Raw genomic sequence first — 20,796 nt, 5'->3', positions numbered from 1 at the left:
AGTCAAAGAGAAGGACACGCATTGGACATATGGTCGCAGATTGAAGTTTTCTGTTTTCTCTCTCTGTAATAGCCCTGGCAGACAGCTAATAAGGAAAACATATTGCAGAAAGAATCTTCTCTTCTCTCAGCTCACGTGATGCAGATTTCTGGTAGCAGCAGAGTTTGCTGAAAACAAATAATAATCTGACAATGGGTAAATTCTGCCCCTTTCATCCCAGTGGAATAAATATGCCAAGGGATCCCCAAATTTATCCCTTTGAGGATGCACTGTATTTTAAAGAAAGAATTGAGGAAGGCAGCAAGGAGAGAGTGATTGTCGTCCTTAGCAACTGTGAGTTCATGGGACACCACTTCCCTCCCACCATGCTCAGCTTGTTCAATTGATGAAATGATTTCAGATTGTTTCACAAAGGCAGATGATCATTCATGCCATTTATATAAGGATAGAGGGATCACTGTTACAGTTTTATTATGAAACTTCCAACAAGAAAATATTCAAGCTGGCCCATGGAAAGGAATTCATCTTTGAGCACAAACAATGGGCAAAACTATTCCTGACAATAGAAAACTCCAGGCCTCTACACTCCTTTTGCCTCTCTGCTTTGTTCAATTTAAATCAAGATAAAAAGATGGAAAGCACAACTCCTTAGGGTGGTATGAAATCCACAGAGGCTTTTAACAAAGCTGTCTAACAACAAGTCAGTTCAGACATTCCAGCCTCTTTGGTATTCCTCACCAAAGAAAGAGCACAAGCAGCTGTTTTTGCTCAGTTCTGTGGGATCTGCATGCCAACGCTTCTGCTGAGAAATGAACAGCGTTCATAGGAACACTTCTGCTTGCCTATTCTCTCTCCTGTGGGCCTTTTCTTCTTTGAACCAGTGCACTGCAAGCACTTGCATAGTGTTTAACAAGTCATTTAAAAATAATTCAGAAATATCAAAGTTTGTGTATCATTTACTTGCAAAAAGTGAATTTTGACATTTCAAAAGTTACCTTTTAAAAAATTGCTCTCCCTCATAAAATTAAACTGAGTTATCATATGACCCAGAATTCTACTTGTAGGTACATATCAGAGAGAATTGAAAACATATGTTCACATAACAACTTGTATACAAATACTCATAGCATTATTCATAATAGCCACAAAGTAAAAACAAACCAAATGTCCAACAATGGGTGAATGGATAAACAAATCGTGATATAATCAGGCAATGGACTATTATTCTGTAATTTAAAAAACGAAGCACTGATTCAAGCTACAACATGGATGAACGTCGAAAACATTATGCCGAGTAAAAGAAGTGAGACACAAAAGGTGATATTTTGTATGATTCCATTTAAATGAAATATCCGGAATAGGTAAATCTATAGAGGTAAAAAGTAGATTACTGGTTGCCTAGGGCTGGATGGGACGGGACTATGGGGAGTGACTGCTAACAGGTACAGGACTTCTTTTTAGGGTAATACAAATATCCTCGCATTTGGTAGTGATAATAGTTGCACAACCTTGTGAGTATATTAAAAACTGCTGAACTGTATGCTTCATTAAAATATTGTTTTATTTTTTTTGAGACTGAGTCTCATTCTGTCACTCAGGCTGGGGTGCAGTGGTGCAATCTTGGCTCACTGCAACCTCCGCCTCCTGGGTTCAAATAATTATCATGCCTCAGCCTCCCAAGTAGTTGGGACTACAGGCGTGCGCCACTACGTCTGTCTAGTTTTTGTAGTTTTAGTAGAGCTGAGGTTTCGTCATGTTACCCAGGCTGATCTTGAACTCCTGACCTTAAGTGATCTTCCTGCCTCAGCCTCCCAAAGTGCTGAGATTACAGGCATGAGCCAACACACCTGGCCTGAACTGTACGCTTCAAAAGGGTAAATTTTATGGTATGTGAGTAATGTCTTAATTTTTTTTAAGTGAAGGGGAGGGGAAAGAAAAATTATTCTAGAATAATAATATAATAAAATGTATTTAATAATAAAATGTTAACTAAAATATTATAGAAATTTCCACGTACCTTACAATCTATGAGCGTCAGTGAAGTGTAGCCCACGACCAAGTGTCTTGTATAATCGACCCTCGTCGTTCAATGAGACAGCACAGCATTGAGACGTTGAGGTTAAGAATATAATTCCTGAAGCCAGGTTGCCTGGGTTCAAACTCTGAACTTACACCTGCTAGCTGTGTGAGCAAGTTATTTAACTTCCCTGGAGGTCTGCTTCCTTATCTGCAAAATGGAGATTCTAATAGCTGCATCATAGAGGTGCCTTTGATGATTAAGTGAGCTAATATGTGAATAGTGGAAGAGTGCAGTTTTTTCTATCATCATCGTCATCATCATCATCATCATATCATTGTCATCTTGAGCATCACAGTGGAAACAACATGGTGACCTATTTTCTATACTGCATCCAACCTAAATTATATAATTAGCATTTATGTTTAGTCACTTATCACTTTATGATTTATATTTAATTTTATGTATGAACCACATCTTTCTAGCATGGTTGTAAGTTATTTGAAAGCAGGAGCCCACATCCATTCTTTCCACTTGTTCTCCATTCCCCAGCATTCGGCCCTGCAGTGGCCCCATACTCAGCTCCTCAGATGCACCAGCTCACTTTTCCCCAGGGTCTGGGTTACCGGTTAGTTGGTCCCAAGACTACTATTATGGTATGATGTGTACTTCCACCACTGACCACCCAAAGACTGCCAATCTGACTGTGCAGCAGATTCCAGGAATTTATACTGCTCTAAGAACGATAGCTAGCAAGTACACTTTAAGTTCCGACCACATGGTGCTAAAGCTGGAGTTTGTATATTGTTCTGGGTCCAAAGAACTATTTGCTGGTGGTGCCTAGGGACTGTGGTTTATGAAGCTGGCTAAATTAGTTATTATTTTGGTGCTGAGAGTCCTTCATTGTCACCAAATTCCAGGGTTGGAAACAGCAATGTGACATGGAAAATCACAACCACTCTATTAAGGCAAAAATCTTTATATGAGCAGCTCTGATGCAAGAACAAGAAACACACATGTCTGCACTCAGGGCGTTCCCTAACTGGCTGATCTGTGGCGGTTAATCTGCAAGACGGCTGCCTCTACTTCCCTCTCTTGGCCAACGTAGGCTTTAAAACCTGAGGGTCTGGAATGGTGATTGTTTCCTGAACGACAAACCCAGGGGTTTAGATTGCATTCCAAGAGAGGGAATCTCTGTTTTCTTCCTTACCGTGTTCTTTTATTATTACTACTATTGAAGTCATTTCAGCCACTGCTTCCTGTTTGTTGTAATAAATCAGGTTTGGGCGCTTGGAAAATAACATGACCAGGAATCTAGTGACAGCACTCCAGCACCTTGGGAAGACCATAAGGCTGATTGCTAGTGGAGTCTTCCAAAGAATTTGGAGTCTTCCGAACTTTATTTTCAAAAATGGCCCTCCTTTTTCTTTTTCTTTTTTTCTTTGAGACGGAGTCTCACTCTTGTCACTCAGGCTGGAGCTATCTCAGCTCACTGCAACCTCTGCCTCCCAGGTTCAAGTGATTCCCCTGCCTCAGCCTCCAGAGTAGCTGGGATTACAGGCGCCTGCCAGCTCGCCCAGCTAATGTTTTGTATTTTTAGTAGAGACGGGGTTTCACCATGTTGGTCAGGCTGGTCTTGAACTCCTGACCTCAGGTGATCTGCCAGCCTAGGCCTACCAAAGTGTTGGGATTATGGCCATGAGCCACCTCACCTGCTGGCCCTACTTTCTATTCCCAAAATGGATTCCCTTTCTACTCCGAAAATGGCCCTACGTGGCCCCACTCCAAGAGCAGGAGGCTGTTGAGAAAGTTTTACTGAGAGCTAAAGCCCAACATTGCAAGATGCACTTGTTTAGAATTATTTCCCCCAAATTATTCTGGGCTGATTTGGAGATTCTCTTGCTTCCCTCTGTGTCCTAGACTCTTCTGACTATAGGTGACAAAAGCCACAGTGCAGGGTGTGTGGCTGAGATGTGCGTGATTGTGGAGGGCACTGATTTGAGAATGCTACGCCAATGAGGGGATAGTCTCAGGGTGTGTTCTGTGATCCTGAATGGAAGCCTCAGTAAGAGATAATGAAGGGATTCGTCTCTCTACTGCCATATACAATGGTGCTTTTCAGCTTTGTGACCTTAATTAGCAGTAGCTAATTAATGCTGAAACACCTTGGTGGGGATTGGGAGAGAGGAAACTGAACTAGAGAACAAAGTGGTTGTCTAAAGCCCCTAAGGAAGTTGGGAGGGGATTATGTCCCAAGGTTTCCGGCTTCCTGTGGCTCCCTGTGAGACAGTGTCCCTAATTCCTGTATGGTGGCTTTGGTACAAGTCCTACTGTCTTATTCAAGTCCCTGTAATAAAGTTGTGTTCTGGAGGGGAAAAGTGTGGCTTTTATATTTCTCTCTGTTTGCTCTCATGTCAAGCCAGGAGCACTGAAGCAGCCATACTACTCGGGAAAACCTCCTTTTGCTCAGCAACTGAGAACACATTTGGTATGCTTGCCTTTTCTCCTTGTTTATTTTCAGGGTAGTGATAAAAGCACGGAAAAAAACATGAGGGAAAATCAGTAAATTTCAGTACTATTTCAATACATCTGCAAAGGGCAAACTGTTTAGAATTTCTCTTGCCCCTTCTGAAGTTGGAAACTCTCACCGCAGCGGGAAACACAACTATTTTGACTTGGCAAACCAAACCAAACAGCATGCACCTGCAACTATGCGTCCCTGACGTGAGTAGCTGTGGCCAGAGGGTCAGTCTGTTCTCAGTTTTTCATCCAGAAACCACATTCTGCAAATGGAGAGAAAACCACTGTTGGATTAAAGGAAATCCTTGCTATAGAGACTAAGCACACAACTTTAATTAACTCATCATTTTCTAATTAGCATCCCCAGAGCCCTGCGCCTGGGCAGCTTATGTTGCAGAATGTGCCATCAAGCTTTTCCAAACAGCTTTATAAAATAAAGTTTTGTTTTCACAAACATTTCTTTTAAAAAGTTTGGAAAATGGAGGAAAACATTTGAAAAAAGGGTAGACCACCCAAAATTCATTCATATAAAAATCACTTAATGATTTTGGTGTATTTGTTTAGAGTCATTATACGTATTTTAACTCAACATAGTTGAGACTATATCATATAGAGAAGGGCCTTTCTCTATTTTTTCATTTAGTATCTTGTGCAGGCATTTATTTTAGTAGAAAATTGTTATCAGTAATAACAATTACTGATATATCAGCATATTGTACTTAGTAGAAGTACTGTAACTTGTTTAACCATTGTTGCTACTTACATTCAAAGTGAACTTTAGAATTTAAGTTTCTAGAATTCATTATAACATTTTAACTTAGGAATTTCATTCAACTTAGGAACTTAAGGTTAACTAGTTAATTTCACCATTAAAAAACACACAGACTGTCACATCACAGATTCATTTTTTTCTATTAACATTATCACCTTGTCTTGCTTATTGTTTTTAAGTGCATAGATACATGACTTTATTCTCATTTTTAAAAAATGGGTTAAGAAAGAAAAACACTATTTATGCCAGTAAATTCTCCTCTGGCAGACATTTAGGTCAATTTAAAATTTTTACTATGATAAAAAATGGTATCAAAAATTTGTGAAGATACGTTTACACTTATTTGCAAGTATTTCTTTAAGATAAGCTCCTGGAATGTGGATGAAAGGGTATCCATAATTTCAATTTTGATAGTTCCTGCCAAGTTGTCCTTAAGTAAGACCGCACCAGTTTACACTTCTATTAACAGTGAATGAGAAATTTCTGTTTTCTCACACTGGATGCTATGAAAATTTAAAATATTTGCCAATCTGGTGAAAAATACAATCTCAATGCTGTTTTAATTTGTATTTCCCTAATTACAGTGAAGTGGAACATATTTTCCAATGTTTGTGACCGTGTGTATTTCTTCTTTGAATTGCCTCTTCGTATTCATTTCTTAAGTTGAGCCTACTTTACATCTTTACATATTGTATATATTAAGGCTTTGTCTGCTATATGCTGTGCAAATGTTTTCTCTCAAGCTCTTCCTTCTCTTTTAACATTGTTTTACCATTTTCCTTGTTAAGAGGTTATTCATTTTTATGTGGTACTATCATAGTTTTCATTTTTATCTTCTGATTTTCCTCTAATTTTCTATTCTGTAACAATATAGATTAACAACGTTTAAATTTTTAATCTATGTAGAATTTAAATTTTCTGTATGGTGGAGGGAAACATCTAAGTTGTTTTTTTTTTTCTGTAGAGTATCCTGTTGTCCCAGTTCTAATAAATGAATTGTCTATTACTGTCTAGAAATGTCTTCATGGCCATATCCTAAAACTGTGTATGTGTGTGTGTGCATGTGTGCACATATATACATATTCTTAAACTTTATTTTGTCCAAGATCTAATGTAACATTGTATTTATTACTGTTTATATAATGCTCTGATACCTGGTGGGGAAAATCTATTTTGACTATTATTTTTCAAAAATTTCACAGCCAATCTTTTGTTTTTTCTCTTTCAAATGAACTGTATAATTGGCTCACAGAGCTCCTTTAAAAATATTTCTTTTGGGATTTTGATTAGGGGTGTTCCGTATTTTATGTTATTTTGGGGGAAATTGACCTCTTTATAATATTGTCTTTCCATCAAGGCACATAGTATGTCTTTTCACTAGTCGGGTCATCTTCAAGTTCCCACAATAAAGTTTTATATTTCTCTTTCTTATAGGTCTTGCATACTTCTCATTAGATTTATTTCTAGCTATGTTAAAATCCTATAGTGATAATAAATTACATCTCGTTTTTTCATGTCTTTTAAAAACTGCATATTGTTTGTGCATCGACACTTTGACATGGACCTTGCATTGGATTTGGAGAGAGACATCGAATAATTTTTCAGTTGACTCTTTCAAAATTTTGATAGATCATCATACATTTGAATGTAACGTTAAATTAGCTCCTTTAATTGCGTTCTCATTCTTTTTATTTTCTTATTGCATTGGCTAGTTTGCTAGCATAATGTCAATTTGTAATAGTAATAGCAGGCAACTTTGCTTTTATTGATACTTCAAGGAAGATTATAAACAAATACGATGATAATGTTCGCTTTAGATTTCTGGTAATTATATGTATTAGGATATAGATGTAATTGCTATAATAGAAAAATCCCAAATAATAGTGCTTCACATTAACAGTCTGGGAGTAAGCAGTGCTGGCTGGTCTAGTAGCTTACCTATGCCATTATCAGGGTCTCAGTATCTTTCTATATTGCTGCTCTGTTCTAGAAAATACAGAGCTTCTATTTCATGACCTCATAGGGCCATTCCAGCTACCACCATCATTTCTGTGTTTCAGACATCAGGAAGAAAGGAATACAAAAGGAGGGTACAGTTCTTCTTTTTAAGGGCACAGCCCACAATTTGCACTCATCACTTTTACTCACATCCTATTGAACAGAACCTAATTTCATGGGAACACTTCTGTGCAAGGGAGGCTAAGAAATGTAATTTTCTGTTGAGCAACAAATGTGATTTTTAGTCTTATGTTTGGCTAAAAATCTTCCCACCATGGAAGGGAGGGAGAGTAGATACTGGGGAAATTAACAGTTGTTATCGCATTATATTTATTCATTTTAGGGAATCTTTCTTCTATTCCTCAGACAGTGAGAGCTTTTACTGGAAATTTATCAAACACATTTTTTAGTATTTACTAAGATTATCATAATTTTCCCTCTCAAAATCTGTCAATATTGACTTATAGGTGGAGAAATCATAATTAAAACATTTAGTTTGGGATAAAATACTATTAGAAGATGACTTTTATATGTCATTCTTTTAAAGACATGTCAAATTTGACATTCATTATTTTATTTCTTTTCTTTCTTTTTAAAATTCAAGCTATTTTTCTATCCAGGCATCTACTTAAAGGTAAATTATTATCCATTTATTATCAGTTATTTAAAATTTGGTAGAACAAAATCCTAAAACTGCTTAGGCTGATATTCTTTTCAAGGAGAGAACTTTGTCAAATTTTTTCATTATTTCCCCTCTCTGTTTAATGGATTACTTAGTGTTTTCACCTCATTTTAATTAATTAGATAATTGATATTTTCTATTTTCTTATAGTCAAATAGGCCAATGTTTTCCATAATTTTCTGACTTTATTATCTTATTTTGAAAGCACAACCCTTGCTTAAGTAGTCAACAATGCATATGTGTATGAGCATTCACTTTTAACACTTTAATTCTTCCGGGATTTATTTTGGTGCATGAGTAACCTAGAAATTTTAATTTTCTTCTAAATGGCTACCTAACTGTGACAATAGTGTACATTGATTAATCCATCATTTGCAACTGAATTGAAATTCCTAATTTAATTTGTGCTAATTTCTTATATCTCTACATTAGTTTATTTCAAAAAGACTATTTGATCTGTTTCATTGATCTATTCTGGGATGAAAGTTACATGTTAAATACTCTTAAATCTTATAGTTTTATAATTTACTTTATAATCTGACAGGGCAAATCATCCTTTAAAAAATTCTTGGCTCTAACAAGTTTATTTTTCTAGATTAATTTTAGGATAAGTTGGCCAATTAAAATATTTGAAGAGGTTTTGATTAGAACTGCATAAAAATCAAACATTAAATTTGTAGAAAAACAGACATTTTTATAATATTGAATGCTCCAACCCAGGAATATGGGTTCCTGGATTGAAGCTCACCATCTATTTAGGCCTGTGCTATGTACCTCAATAAAGTATTATAATTTTTCTCATAGAGGGCCTGCATTTTTTTGTTAATTTAATTTCTAGATTACATATATGTATGTCTAAAGTAAATGGAATACTTTTTCATTACATTTAATTGGGATATTTAGTATTTCTTACATTAAAGCCATCAATATTTGTGTATTTTTGGACCAGCCACCTTACTAAGAGACCTTAGTAGTTTTTCTAGTTTTCTTCTTGAGATTTCCAAGTGGGCAGCAGCATTTTTCTTTTGATGTATTATATTAGATTTTCATTCTTCTTTTCTTTGAATAAGCCAGGTTCTTTAGGTTACAATTATGATTATTTAAAGCAAAACAGAGTTCATTTACAGCATCAAAGGCTAGAGATAGGCCAGGACCATGATGAAGCAAGTGAAGCAGTTTCCTCAGATGCCAAATTTAAGGGATGTCAAAAAGCTCACTAATCAAGATAAATAATGTTTTAATGCAATAGTTTGTGTTTTAAATGAATGTGAAAAAATCCATGATGAAGCCAATACCAAAAATTTAAATATAGGTAAGTTTAGCAAGGAGAACTGGGTTCAGAAAAGCCAGGAGCCAGCAGATGTGGAGATGTCAGTAGCAGCTCTCAGTGACAACTGTACTTATACATGCTGCCCATGGGATGAATCAGCTTTGAGAATGAGAGTGATTGGCATCCTTGGCTAAGGAGAGGGCAGGATTCTTTGATTGATTGTCCCAGACTGCATATGATGGGGGAAGGTAATTTTCCAAAAGGAAACAGGCTCACAGTTGTCAAAAACAACGATTGTCTACCATGTTGCAGTCCCATGATACATTTTCTACACAGACTCTATCTCCAGCTCCAACTGCTGTCCTCCACATGTTAGGGCCACACCTCCCAAGAGGCCACATGCCAACGTGCCAGCTCTCCTTTGCTTCCTGCTATACTGTTTACTCAGAGCTGCAACCTTTATATGGAGACAGCATAAAAGATATTGATGAAGAAACTCTGGTGGTTTTAAAGAGCACTCTCTGTTGAAAAGGAAATGGCAGTCTAAGCCCTGTTTTGAACAAACACTGGGTGTCTATACTTGGGAGGGGACCTCATGGAAAGGCTGGAAACTCTTCCTGAAGAGATTGTTCTGCCTCAAGAGAAGTATGTTTTGGCCACTGATTGTTTCTCAGGCAAATTTAATAGGCCGTATTCGACTGATGAGAATGCTTCCCAAAAGAATTAACTACTCAAACTTAACTTATATATCTTCACAGGCACTTAATGAAAATTTAAATGAATTATATTTGATACAATTATTGATAAGATAGGTTTTACATCTACCGTTTTAAATTTTGCTTTCTATGTCTTTTATGTCTTTTTTGTTCATCTATTCTTTCATTACTGCCTTCTTTTGTGTTAAATAGATATTTTCTGATATACCTTATTAATTATCTTACTTCTTTTGCTCTATATTTTAAATTTACTTTCTTGCTGGTTGTCCTGAGGACTACAATTAACATTTTAACTTAAGACAATTAGTTTGAAATAATACTTAATTTCAATTGTATACAAAACTTTGCTCAGGACTCAGGACTCAGCTGTGAATCTCATTAGGGATCCCTTGTCCCTGATGAGATGCTTTTCTCTTGCTTCTTTCATTCTCTTCGTCTTTGGACCATTTGACTGTGGGTTGGTTGCCTAGATATAAATCTCTTTAGATGTATCCTACTTAAAGTTCATTCAGTTTTTCTTCAGTTTTGCCTGTCATATAGAACCCTGCCCTGACTCTCCCTCACTCACTAATACTGTGTAGAGGCAGATTTCCCTCTTATGACTTTAGTAATGTCTTGCTTTTGAGAAATGCATTCTTTGGCAATTTTACTGTTGTGTGATCATAGATTGTATTCCAAACCTAGATGGTGTAGTCTACCACACACTTGGGATATATATGGTATAGCCTACTATTTCTAGGCTAGAAATCTATATAGCATGTTACTGTATTGAATACTATATTAGTCCATTTTCATGCTGCTCATAAAGACATGCCTGAGACTGGGTGATTTAGAAGGAAACAGGTTTAATTGACTCACAGTTCCATGTGGCTGAGGAGGCCTCACAATCATGGCAGGAGGCAAGGAGGAGCAAAGTAATGTCTTACATGGATGGTGGAAGGCAAAGAGAGAGTTTGTGTAGGGAAACTCTCCCTTATAAAACCATCAGATCTCATGAGGCTTTTTCACTATCATAAGAACAGCACAGGAAAGACCTGCCCCCATGATTGAATTAACTCCCATCCCGTCCCTCCCACAGTATGTAGGAATTGAAGATGAGATTTAGGTGGGGACACAGCCAAACTATATCAAATACTGTAGGCAATTTCAACACATATTTGAGTATCTAAATATAGAAAAGATACAGTAAAAATGTGGTATAAAAGATTAAAAAATGATATACCTGTATAGAGCAATTACCATGAATGGAGCCTGCAGGATGGAAGTTGCCTGGGTGAGTCAATGAGTGAGTGATGAAGGGCTAGGACATTACTGTGCACTACTGTAGACTTTATAAACATTGTGAACTTAGGCTACACTAATTTATAGAAAGAGCTTTCTTCAATAATAAATTAATCCTAGCTTACTGTTTTACTTTATAATTTTTTTAAATTTCTATTGGTTTTTTTTGAAAGGAAGAAGTAAAACTGTTTTTATTTTATTTTATTTGTATTATACTTTAAGTTCTGGGATACATGTGCAGAACGTGCAGGTTTGTTACATAGGTATACATCTGCCATGGTAGATTGCTGCACCCATCAACCTGTCATTTACATTAGGTATTTCTCCTAATGCTGTCCCTCCCCTTGCCCCCCATCCCCTGACGGGCCCCGGTTTGTGATGTTCCCCTCGCTGTGCCCATATGTTCTCATTGGTCAACTCCCACTTAGGAGTGAGAACGTGTGGTGTTTGGTTTTCTGTTCTTGTGTTAGTTTGCTGAGAATGATGGTTTCCAGCTTCATCCATGTCCCTGCAAAGGACATGAACTCATTCCTTTTTATGGCTGCATAGTATTCCATGGTGTATATGTGCCACATTTTCTTTATCCAGCCTAACATTGTTGGGCATTTGAGATGATTCCAAGTCTTTGCTATTGTGAATAGTGCTGCAGTAAACATACGTGTGCATGTGTCTTTATAGTAGAATGATTTATAATCCTTTGGGTATATACCCAGTAATGGGACTGCTGGGTCAAACAGTATTTATAGTTCTAGATCCTTGAGAAATCACTAGACTGTCTTCCACAATGGTTGAACTAATTGATACTTCCACCAACAGTGTAAAAGTGTTCCTATTTCTCCACATCCTCTCCAGCATCTGTTGTTTCTTGACTTTTTAATGATCACCATTCTAACTGGTGTGAGATGGTATCTCATCATGGTTTTGATGTGCATTTGTCTAATGACCAATGATGATGAGCTTTTCTTCATATGTTTGTTGGCTGCATAAATGTCTTCTTTTGAAAAGTGCCTGTTTATATCCCTCACCCACTTTTTGATGAGGTTGTTTGCTTTTTTCTTGTAAATTTGTTTATGTTCCTTGTAGATTCTGGATATTAGCCCTTGGTCAGATGGATAGATTGCAAAAATGTTCTCCCATTCTGTAGGTTGGCTGTTCACTCTGGTGATAATTTCTTTTACTGTGTAGAAGCTGTTTAGTTTAATTAGATTCATTTGTCCATTTTGAATTTTGTTGCAATTGCTTTTGGTGTTTTAGTCATGAAGTCTTTGCCCATGCCTATGTCCTGAATGGTATTGACTAGGTTTTCTTCTAGGGTTTTTTATGGTTTTAGGCCTTATGTTTAAGTCTTTAATCCATCTCGAGTTAATTTTTGTATAAGGTATAAGGAAAGTGTCCAGTTTCAGTTTTCTGGATATGGCTAGCCAGTTTTCCCAAAACCATTTATTAAATAGGGAATACTTTCCCCATTGCTTGTTTTTGTCAGGTTTGTCAAAGGTCAGATGGTTGAAGATGTGTGATATTATTTCTGAGGCCTCTGTTCTGTTCCATTGGCCTATGTATCTGTTTTGGTACTAGTATCGTGCTGTTTTGGTTACTGTAGCCTTGTAGTATAGTTTGAAGTCAAGTAGCATGATGCCTCCAGCCTTGTTCTTTTTGCTTAGGAATGTCTTGGCTATATGGGCTCTTTTTTGATTCCATATGAAATTTAAAGTAGTTTTTTCTAATTCAGTGAAGAAAGTCAATGGTAACTTGATGGGAATAGCATTGAATCTATAAATTACTTTGGGCAGTATAGTCATTTTCATGATACTGATTCTTCCTATCCATGAGCATGTAATGTTTTTCCATTTGTTTGTGTCCTCTCTTATTTCCTTGAGCAGTGGTTTGTAGTTCTCCTTGAAGAGGTCCTTCACATCCCTTGTAAGTTGTATTCCTGGGTGTTTTATTCTCTTTGTAGCAATTGTAAATGGGAGTTTGCTCATGATTTGGCTCTCTGTTTTCCTATTATTGGTGTATAGGAATGCTTGTGATTTTTGTACATTGATTTTGTATCCTGATATTTTGCTGAATTTGTTTATCAGCTTAAGGAGTTTTTGAGCTGAGACAATGGGGTCTTCTAAATACACAATCATAACATCTGCAAACAGAGACAATTTGACTTCCTCTCTCCCTATTTGAATACCCTTTATTTCTTTCTCTTGCCTGATTGTCCTGGCCAGAACTTCCAATACTATGTTGAATAGGAGTGGTGAGAGAGAGCATCCTTGTTTTGTGTCAGTTTTCAAAGGGAATGCTTTCAGATTTTGCCCATTCAGTATGATATTGGCTGTGGGTTTGTCATAAATACCTCTTACTGTTTTGAGATACTTTCCAGCAATACCTAGTTTATTGAGTGTTTTTAGCATGAAGGGGTATTGAATTTTATTGTGGTTTTTTCTGCATCTATTGAGATAATCATGTGGTTTTTGTCATTGGTTCTGTTTATGTGATGGATTAAATTTATTGATTTGTGTATGTTGAACCAGCCTTGCATCCCAGGAATGAAGCCAACTTGATTGTGGTGGATAAACGTTTTAATGTGCTGCTGGATTTGGTATGCCAGTATTTTATTGAGGATTTTCGCATTGATGTCCATCAGGGATATTAGCCTGAAATTTTCTTGTTTTGTTGTGTCTCTGCCAGCTTTTGGTATCAGGATGATGCTGGCCTCATAAAATGAGTTAGGGAGGAGTCCCTCATTTTGGATTGTTTGTAATAGTTTCAGAAGGAATGGTACCAGCTCCTCTTTGTACCTCTGGTAGAATTCGGCTGTGAATCCATCTGGTCCAAGGCTTTTTTTTGGTTGGTAGGCTATTAATTACTGCCTCAATTTCAGAACTTGTTATTGGTCTATTCAGGGATTTGACTTCTTCCTAGTTTAGTCTTGGGAGGATGTATGTGTCCAGGAATTTATCTATTGCTTCTAGATTTTCCAGTTTATTTGCATAGAGGTGTTTATAGTATTCTCTGATGGTAGTTTGTATTTCTGTGGGATCAGTGGTGATCTCCCCTTTATCATTTTTTATTGTGTCTATTTGATTCTTCTTCTCTCTTTTCTTCTTTATTAGTCTGGTTAGTGGTCTATCTATTTGTTAATCTTTTCAAAAAACCAGCTCCTGGATTCATTCATTTTTTTGAAGGATTTTTCGTGTCTCTATCTCCTTTGGTTCTGCTCTAATCTTAGTTATTTCTTGTCTTCTGCTAGTTTTTGAATTTGTTTGCTCTTGCTTCTCTAGTTCTTTTAATTGTGATGTTAGGGTGTTGATTTTAGATCTTTCCCGCTTTCTTCTGTGTGCATTTAGTGCTATAAATTCCCCTCTAAGCACTGCTTTAGCTTTGTCCCAGAGATTCTGGCACATTGTGTCTTGCTTTTCATTGGTTTCAAAGAACTTATTTATTTCTGTCTTAATTTCATAATTTACCCAGTAGTCATTCAGGAGCAGGTTGTTCAGTTTCCATGTAGTTGTATGGTTTTGAGTGAGTTTCTTAATCCTGAGTTCTAATTTGATTGCACTATGGTTTGAGAGACTGTTTATTATGATTTCTGTTCTTTTTCATTGGCTGAGGAATGTTTTACTTCCAATTATGTGGTTGATTTTAGAAAAAGTGCTATGTGGTGCCGAGAAGAATGTATATTCTGTTTATTTGGAGTGGAGAGTTCTGTAGATGTCTATTAGTTCCACTTGGTCCCGAGCTGAATTGAAATCCTGAATATCCATGTTAATTTTCTGTCTCATTGATCTGTCTAATATTGACAGTGGGGTGTTAAAGTCTCCCACTATTATTGTGTGGGAGTCTAAGTCTCTTTATAGGTCTCTAAGAACTTGCTTTATGAATCTGGGTCCTCCTGTATTGGGTGCATATATATTTAACATAGTTAGCTCTTCTTGTTGTATTGATCCCTTTACCATTATGTAATGCCCTCCTTTATCTTTTTTGATCTTTGTTGGTTTAAAATCTGTTTTATCAGAGACTAGAATTGCAACCCTGCTTTTTTTTTTTTTTTTTTTGCTTTCCATTTGCATGGTAAATCTTCCTCTATCCCTTTATTTTGAGCCTATGTGTGTCTTTGCATGTGAGATGGGTCTCCTGAATACAGCACACCAGTGAGTCTTGACTCTATCCAATTTGCCAGTCTGTGCCTTTTAACTGGGGCATTTATCCCATTTACATTAAAGGTTAATGTTGTTATATGTGAATTTGATCCTGTCATTATGATGCTAGCTGGTTATTTTGCCCATTAGTTAATGCAGTTTCTTCATAGTGTCGATGGTCTTTACATTTTGGTTTGTTTTTGCCGTGGCTGGTACCAGTTTTTCCTTTCCATATTTAGTGCTTCCTTTAGGAACTCTTGTAAGGCAGACCTGATGGTGACAGAATCCCTCAGCATTTGTTTGTCTGGAAAAGATTTTATTTCTCCTTCACTTATGAAGCTTAGTTTGGCTGGATATGAAATTCTGGGTTGAAAATTCTTTTCTTTAAGAATGTTCAATATTAGCCCCCACTCTCTTTTGGCTTATAGGGTTTCTTCAGAGAGATCCACTGTTAGTCTGATGGGCTTCCCTTTGTGGGTAACCCGACCTTTCTCCCTGGCTGCCCTTAATATTTTTTCCTTCATTTCAACGTTGGTGAATCTGATAATTATGTGTCTTGGGGTTGCTCTTCTCAAGGAGTATCTTTGTGGTGTTCTCTGTATTTCCTGAATCTGAATGCTGGCCTGTCTTGCTATGTTGGGAAATTTCTCCTTGATAATAACCTGAAGAGTGTTTTCCAACTTGGTTCCATTCTCCCTGTCACTTTCAGGTACACCAATCAAATGTAGGTTTGGTCTTTTCACATAGTCCCATATTTCTTGGAGTCTTTGCTCGTTCCTTTTCATTGTTTTTTCTCTAATCTTGTGTTCACACTTTATTTCATTAACTTGATTTTCAATCTCTGGTATCCTTTCTTCCACTTGATCAATTCAGGTGTTGATACTTGTGTATGCTTCATGAAGTTCTTGTGCTATTTTTCAGCTCCATCACGTCATTTATGTTCTTCTCTAAACTGGCTATTCTAGTTAGCAATTCCTCTAACCTTTTATGAAGGTTCTTAGCTTCCTTGCATTGGGTTAGAACATGCTCTTTTAGCTCAGAGGGATTTGTTATTACCCACCTTCTGAAGCCTACTTCTGTCAATTCGTCAAACTCCTTCTCCATCCAATTTTGTTCCCTTGCTGGTGAGGAGTTGTGATCCTTTGGAGGAGAAGAGGCATTCTGGTTTTTGGAATTTTCAGCCTTTTTGCACTTGTTTTTCTTCATCTTCGTGGATTTATCTACCTTTGGTCTTTGCTGTTGGTGACCTTTGGATGGAGGTTTTGTGTGGTCATCCTTTTTGTTGATGTTGATGGTATTGCTTTCTGTTTGTTCGTTTTCCTTCTAACAAACAGTCAGGCCTCTCTTCTTCAGGTCTGCTGGAGTTTGCTGGGGCTCCACTCCAGACCATGTCTGCCTGGGTATCACCAGTGGAGGCTGCAGAACAGCAAAGATTTCTGCCTGCTCCTTCTCTGGAAGCTTTGTCCCAGAGGGGCACCCACCAGATGCCAGCCAGAGCTCTCCTGTATGAAGTGTCCATCGACCCCTGCTGGGAGGTATCTCCCTGTCAGGAGGCATGGGGGTCAGGGACCCACTACAGGAGTCAGTCTGCCCCTTAGCAGAGCTCAAGCACTGTGCTGGGAGATCCGCTGCCCTCTTCCTAATTTCTATTGGTTTTTGGGCAATGGGTGGTGTTTGGTTACATGAGTAAGTTCTTTACTGTTGATTTGTGAGATTTTGGTACACCCATCATACAAGCAGTATACACTGAACTCAGTTTATAGTCTTTTACCCATCACCCTCCCCAACCCTTCTGCCAAATCCGTAAAGTCCATTATATCATTCTTATGCATTTGCATCCTCATAGCTTAGCTCCCACTTATGAGTGAGAACATGTAATGTTTGGTTTTCCATTCCTGAGTTACTTCACTTAGAATAATGGTCTCCAGTTCCATCCAGGTCGCTGTGAATGCCATTGTTTCATTCTTTTTATGGCTGAATAGTATTCCATGGTGTATATATATATACCACAATTTCTTTATCCACTCATTGACTCATGGGCATTTGGGCTATTTATTTTTATTTACTTTTTGACTCTTTTGTAATAACACTTAGCTTAAAACAAAAACACATGGTACAGCTGTGCAAAATATTTCTTTTTATCCTTGTTCTACATATTTTTCTATTTAAAAATTTATTTACTTTTTAAATTTTTTTTTGTTAAAAACTGGGACACAAACATACACATTAGCCAAGGTCTACTCAGAGTCAGGGTCACCAGTATCACTGCTTTCTACATCCACATGTTGTTCTACTGGGTCTTCAGCAGCAATAACATGCATGGAGCTGCCATCTCTAAAATAAAGATTAATATAGTAATTATGTAAACAAGTAATGTAATCAGTATCATTATCAAGTATTATGTACTGTATATAATTGCATGTGCTATGCTTTTACACAACTGGCAGTGCAGTAGGTTTATTTATACCAGCATCACCACGGTCACATGGGTAAGGTGTTGCACCATGACACTATAATGACTACAGTGTTTTTCAGCTTCATTATAATCTTATGGGAATGTGTAATGTGGTCAATTATTGATGGAAACCTCTAAGGGTAAAGAGGCAGAATACAACTGTGTTTCACCTATGCTTCTTGATAAAGTATTATTTGATATATAATGGTTTATGACTCATATACCTGATATAAAAATTATAATTTTTATCAGTATAAAGTTACCCTATTATTCTTATTCTTTGACTTTTCTCCTTTAAGACTGACATTTCTACTCTGACTGTTTCTTAGCCTTTGCTTGGGAACATCTCAGCTTTCCTTTAATTTCCGGTGTACCCAAGCTATTTTGCTTTGTGTGTGTGTCTTTGGTGGAGAGAATATAATGGGATTTTATTTTCATTACAACATGAATATTATGCCTTTCATTAGGAAATTCAATCCACTTTCAAGTGTTGAATTTATTTGTGTGTTTGCCACTATAAGAGTGATTGTCTCATTGGAGACACTCAACAGATAAATATTAAATGAATGAACAATTTCTGATACTTTGATTTCCCTACTTTCTCTCTCTTCTATTAGTACAAATACATTTTAAATTTGCTCTTGCCTTATGGAGACATCTTGTTTATAATTTTACTAGTAGTTAATTGTAGGTTTTAAAAATATATTCTATTTATGTGTATGTTCCTGAGGTTTATAAGTGCCTATTTAGTCTTTAACCACAATTCTGAAATGTTTGACTGATTTTCAAGCCCACAACAGACTATGAAGAACAACTAGCAGTCTTCATATCAGAGGCAGAAGGTAAGAATCTGCTGAATACAGCAGCAAAAGCCAGGATTGGTCATCTGTAAGGGTCTTATCTTTTAGCAATACAACTGGAGTTTATAAAACTAGCTTATCAAGAATAATCCATACAGGTTGGGCACAGTGGCTCACACCTGTAATCCCAGCACTTTGGGAGGCTGAAGCGGGTGAATCTTTTGAGCCCAGGAGTTCAAGACCAGCCCAGTCAACATGGCGAAACACCATCTCCACTAAAAATACAAAAATTAGCCAGGTGTGGTGGTGTGTGCCTGTAGTCTCAGCTATTTAGGAGGCTAAGGGCAGAGGATGACCTAAGCCTGGGAGGTGGAGGCTGCATCGAGCTGAGATTGTGCCACTGCACTCCAGCCTGGGCAACAAAGCCAGACACTGCCTCAAAAAAACAAAACAAAAACAAAAAGAATAATCCATATAGTATGTTAGCAATGAAGCAATTGTTTCATTGAGAATTTGCTTCCAAAATAAAATTTGAATGAAATATTTGGGAAGTTAAATGTGTCAGATACAATGATCTCAGTCATTCATTATGTAGGGTCCCTAATGTCTTTTTATACTATTTAAGTTGCCTGTTTAGGTATCATTATTAGCTCCATGTGGACAGAAACTTGTTTTATACTAACACATAAGTGACCTGATTCAGGCTCTATTATAATACATATTTCTAAACTACATCTTTTGCACCTACAAAAAATAGGGAGAATGTGAATACCTAGCAGAGTACTAATGTGGATTTTGATCAAAATTAAATGAAATAATCCATGTAAAAGCATTTGGCACAGGGCTTGGCATTCATCACCTCCACCACTTACTAGGTATGTGACCTCAAGTCAGTTTCTTAACCTTTCAATGCCTCAGATTTATCATCCCTAGTATAGGAATTGTCATAGTACTTACCTCAGAGATTTAATATAAAGACCTTAGAGCAAAGCATGGTATAGCTTAAGTTCCCAGTAAATGTGAGCGATTATTAGTATTTCAATGCAGGAAGGACCACATTTATACTCTGGCAGAAACCATCAGAAAAGAGTGTTCTTTTTGGACACAAATCAAGAAAACAATAGTCATAATGTGGTCCAAAGCAGGGAGATGGGATTGGGGCAGAAGACTGGTGTCCAGTCTGGGCCCACTCCTTGCCTGCGGAAACTTGGGTAGTCTTCAGTTTCTCATTTTGTATCACAGGGAAAAATACCTAATGCAGATTTCATATGCAAAACATAAGAGTTATAGTGTATGCAAATGTTCTATAATGTGTTATATCAATGCTATTTAGTAGGAACTATTTTTGATCATTTGACTGTTTTTATCACATTAGCACCTCCCATCCCATTAGCTTTCCCAACCCCATCAGCATTCAGAAATGGATTCTGTATCTTTATCAGCATAACCTCGATTTCCTTACTTTCTATTCCTTGGATATATGTCATTAACCAGTCTTGGTACAATTAGTGCAAGGAGTAGAAATGAGACTATATTCTATGAATTTCGAACTCTCCATTTTGGCAGAACAACTCTGGACCAGCCACTATAGCTGTCAGGGTGATTTATGATGTTCTTCACCAAGCTGACAGCCAGTGGAGAAAAAACTTCATGCAAGAAAAATTCCTTATATTTATTATACCTAGTTTAATATCTGATGAACCATGTTATAAGAACAATTCTTAAAATAGCCTTGAGGAGAGCACCTCCACATTGCCCAGACATACAATTTATCATGGAAATACTGGTGGAGAAAGGAGGGGAGATGGTGGTCATGCTGTGAACTTGACTGGCTTACAGACAGGACATTGGCTGGAAACCTAGCAATAAAAAAAGCAGCCCAATGTACTTTAAATGCTAACTGGCACTCTTCTAGTTGCTCTCAATTTTTTCCTTACAGTAAGCCTTCCTCTTAGGTAATACTATTATCACATCAACACGATTGTAAATAAGAATGGAGAATCAATCCAAGAAAGATACAGCATGACTACCTCCAAAGCCACTTAATTTGGAAATAGAAATGAAGAGGTGTATACTTCATCCTCAGTAGGGTTGCCTATGCTTTGTGCCTTCCTGAAACTTTTAATCATTGGAGGCCATCATAATCTTCCAC

At 37.1% G+C, this 20,796-nt stretch overlaps 1 long non-coding RNA gene across 1 annotated transcript in view; it reads right to left on the bottom strand.

Annotated features, from left to right (window-relative positions):
- Window positions 1-4,509: 4,509 nt before the first annotated feature.
- The window catches only part of LOC115834679, a 185,186-nt gene continuing 168,899 nt past the window's right edge, over window positions 4,510-20,796 (bottom strand). The window contains exon 9 of the long non-coding RNA XR_004029563.1: window positions 4,510-4,800. This is a non-coding gene — a long non-coding RNA (uncharacterized LOC115834679). The remainder of the gene's footprint in view (window positions 4,801-20,796) is intronic.

The sequence above is a fragment of the Nomascus leucogenys genome, chromosome 4 (assembly GCF_006542625.1).
Source record: "Nomascus leucogenys isolate Asia chromosome 4, Asia_NLE_v1, whole genome shotgun sequence".
NCBI lineage: Eukaryota > Metazoa > Chordata > Mammalia > Primates > Hylobatidae > Nomascus > Nomascus leucogenys.
The sequence above is the reverse complement of the archived record's forward strand: the minus strand, read 5'-3'. Positions and strand labels throughout refer to the sequence as shown.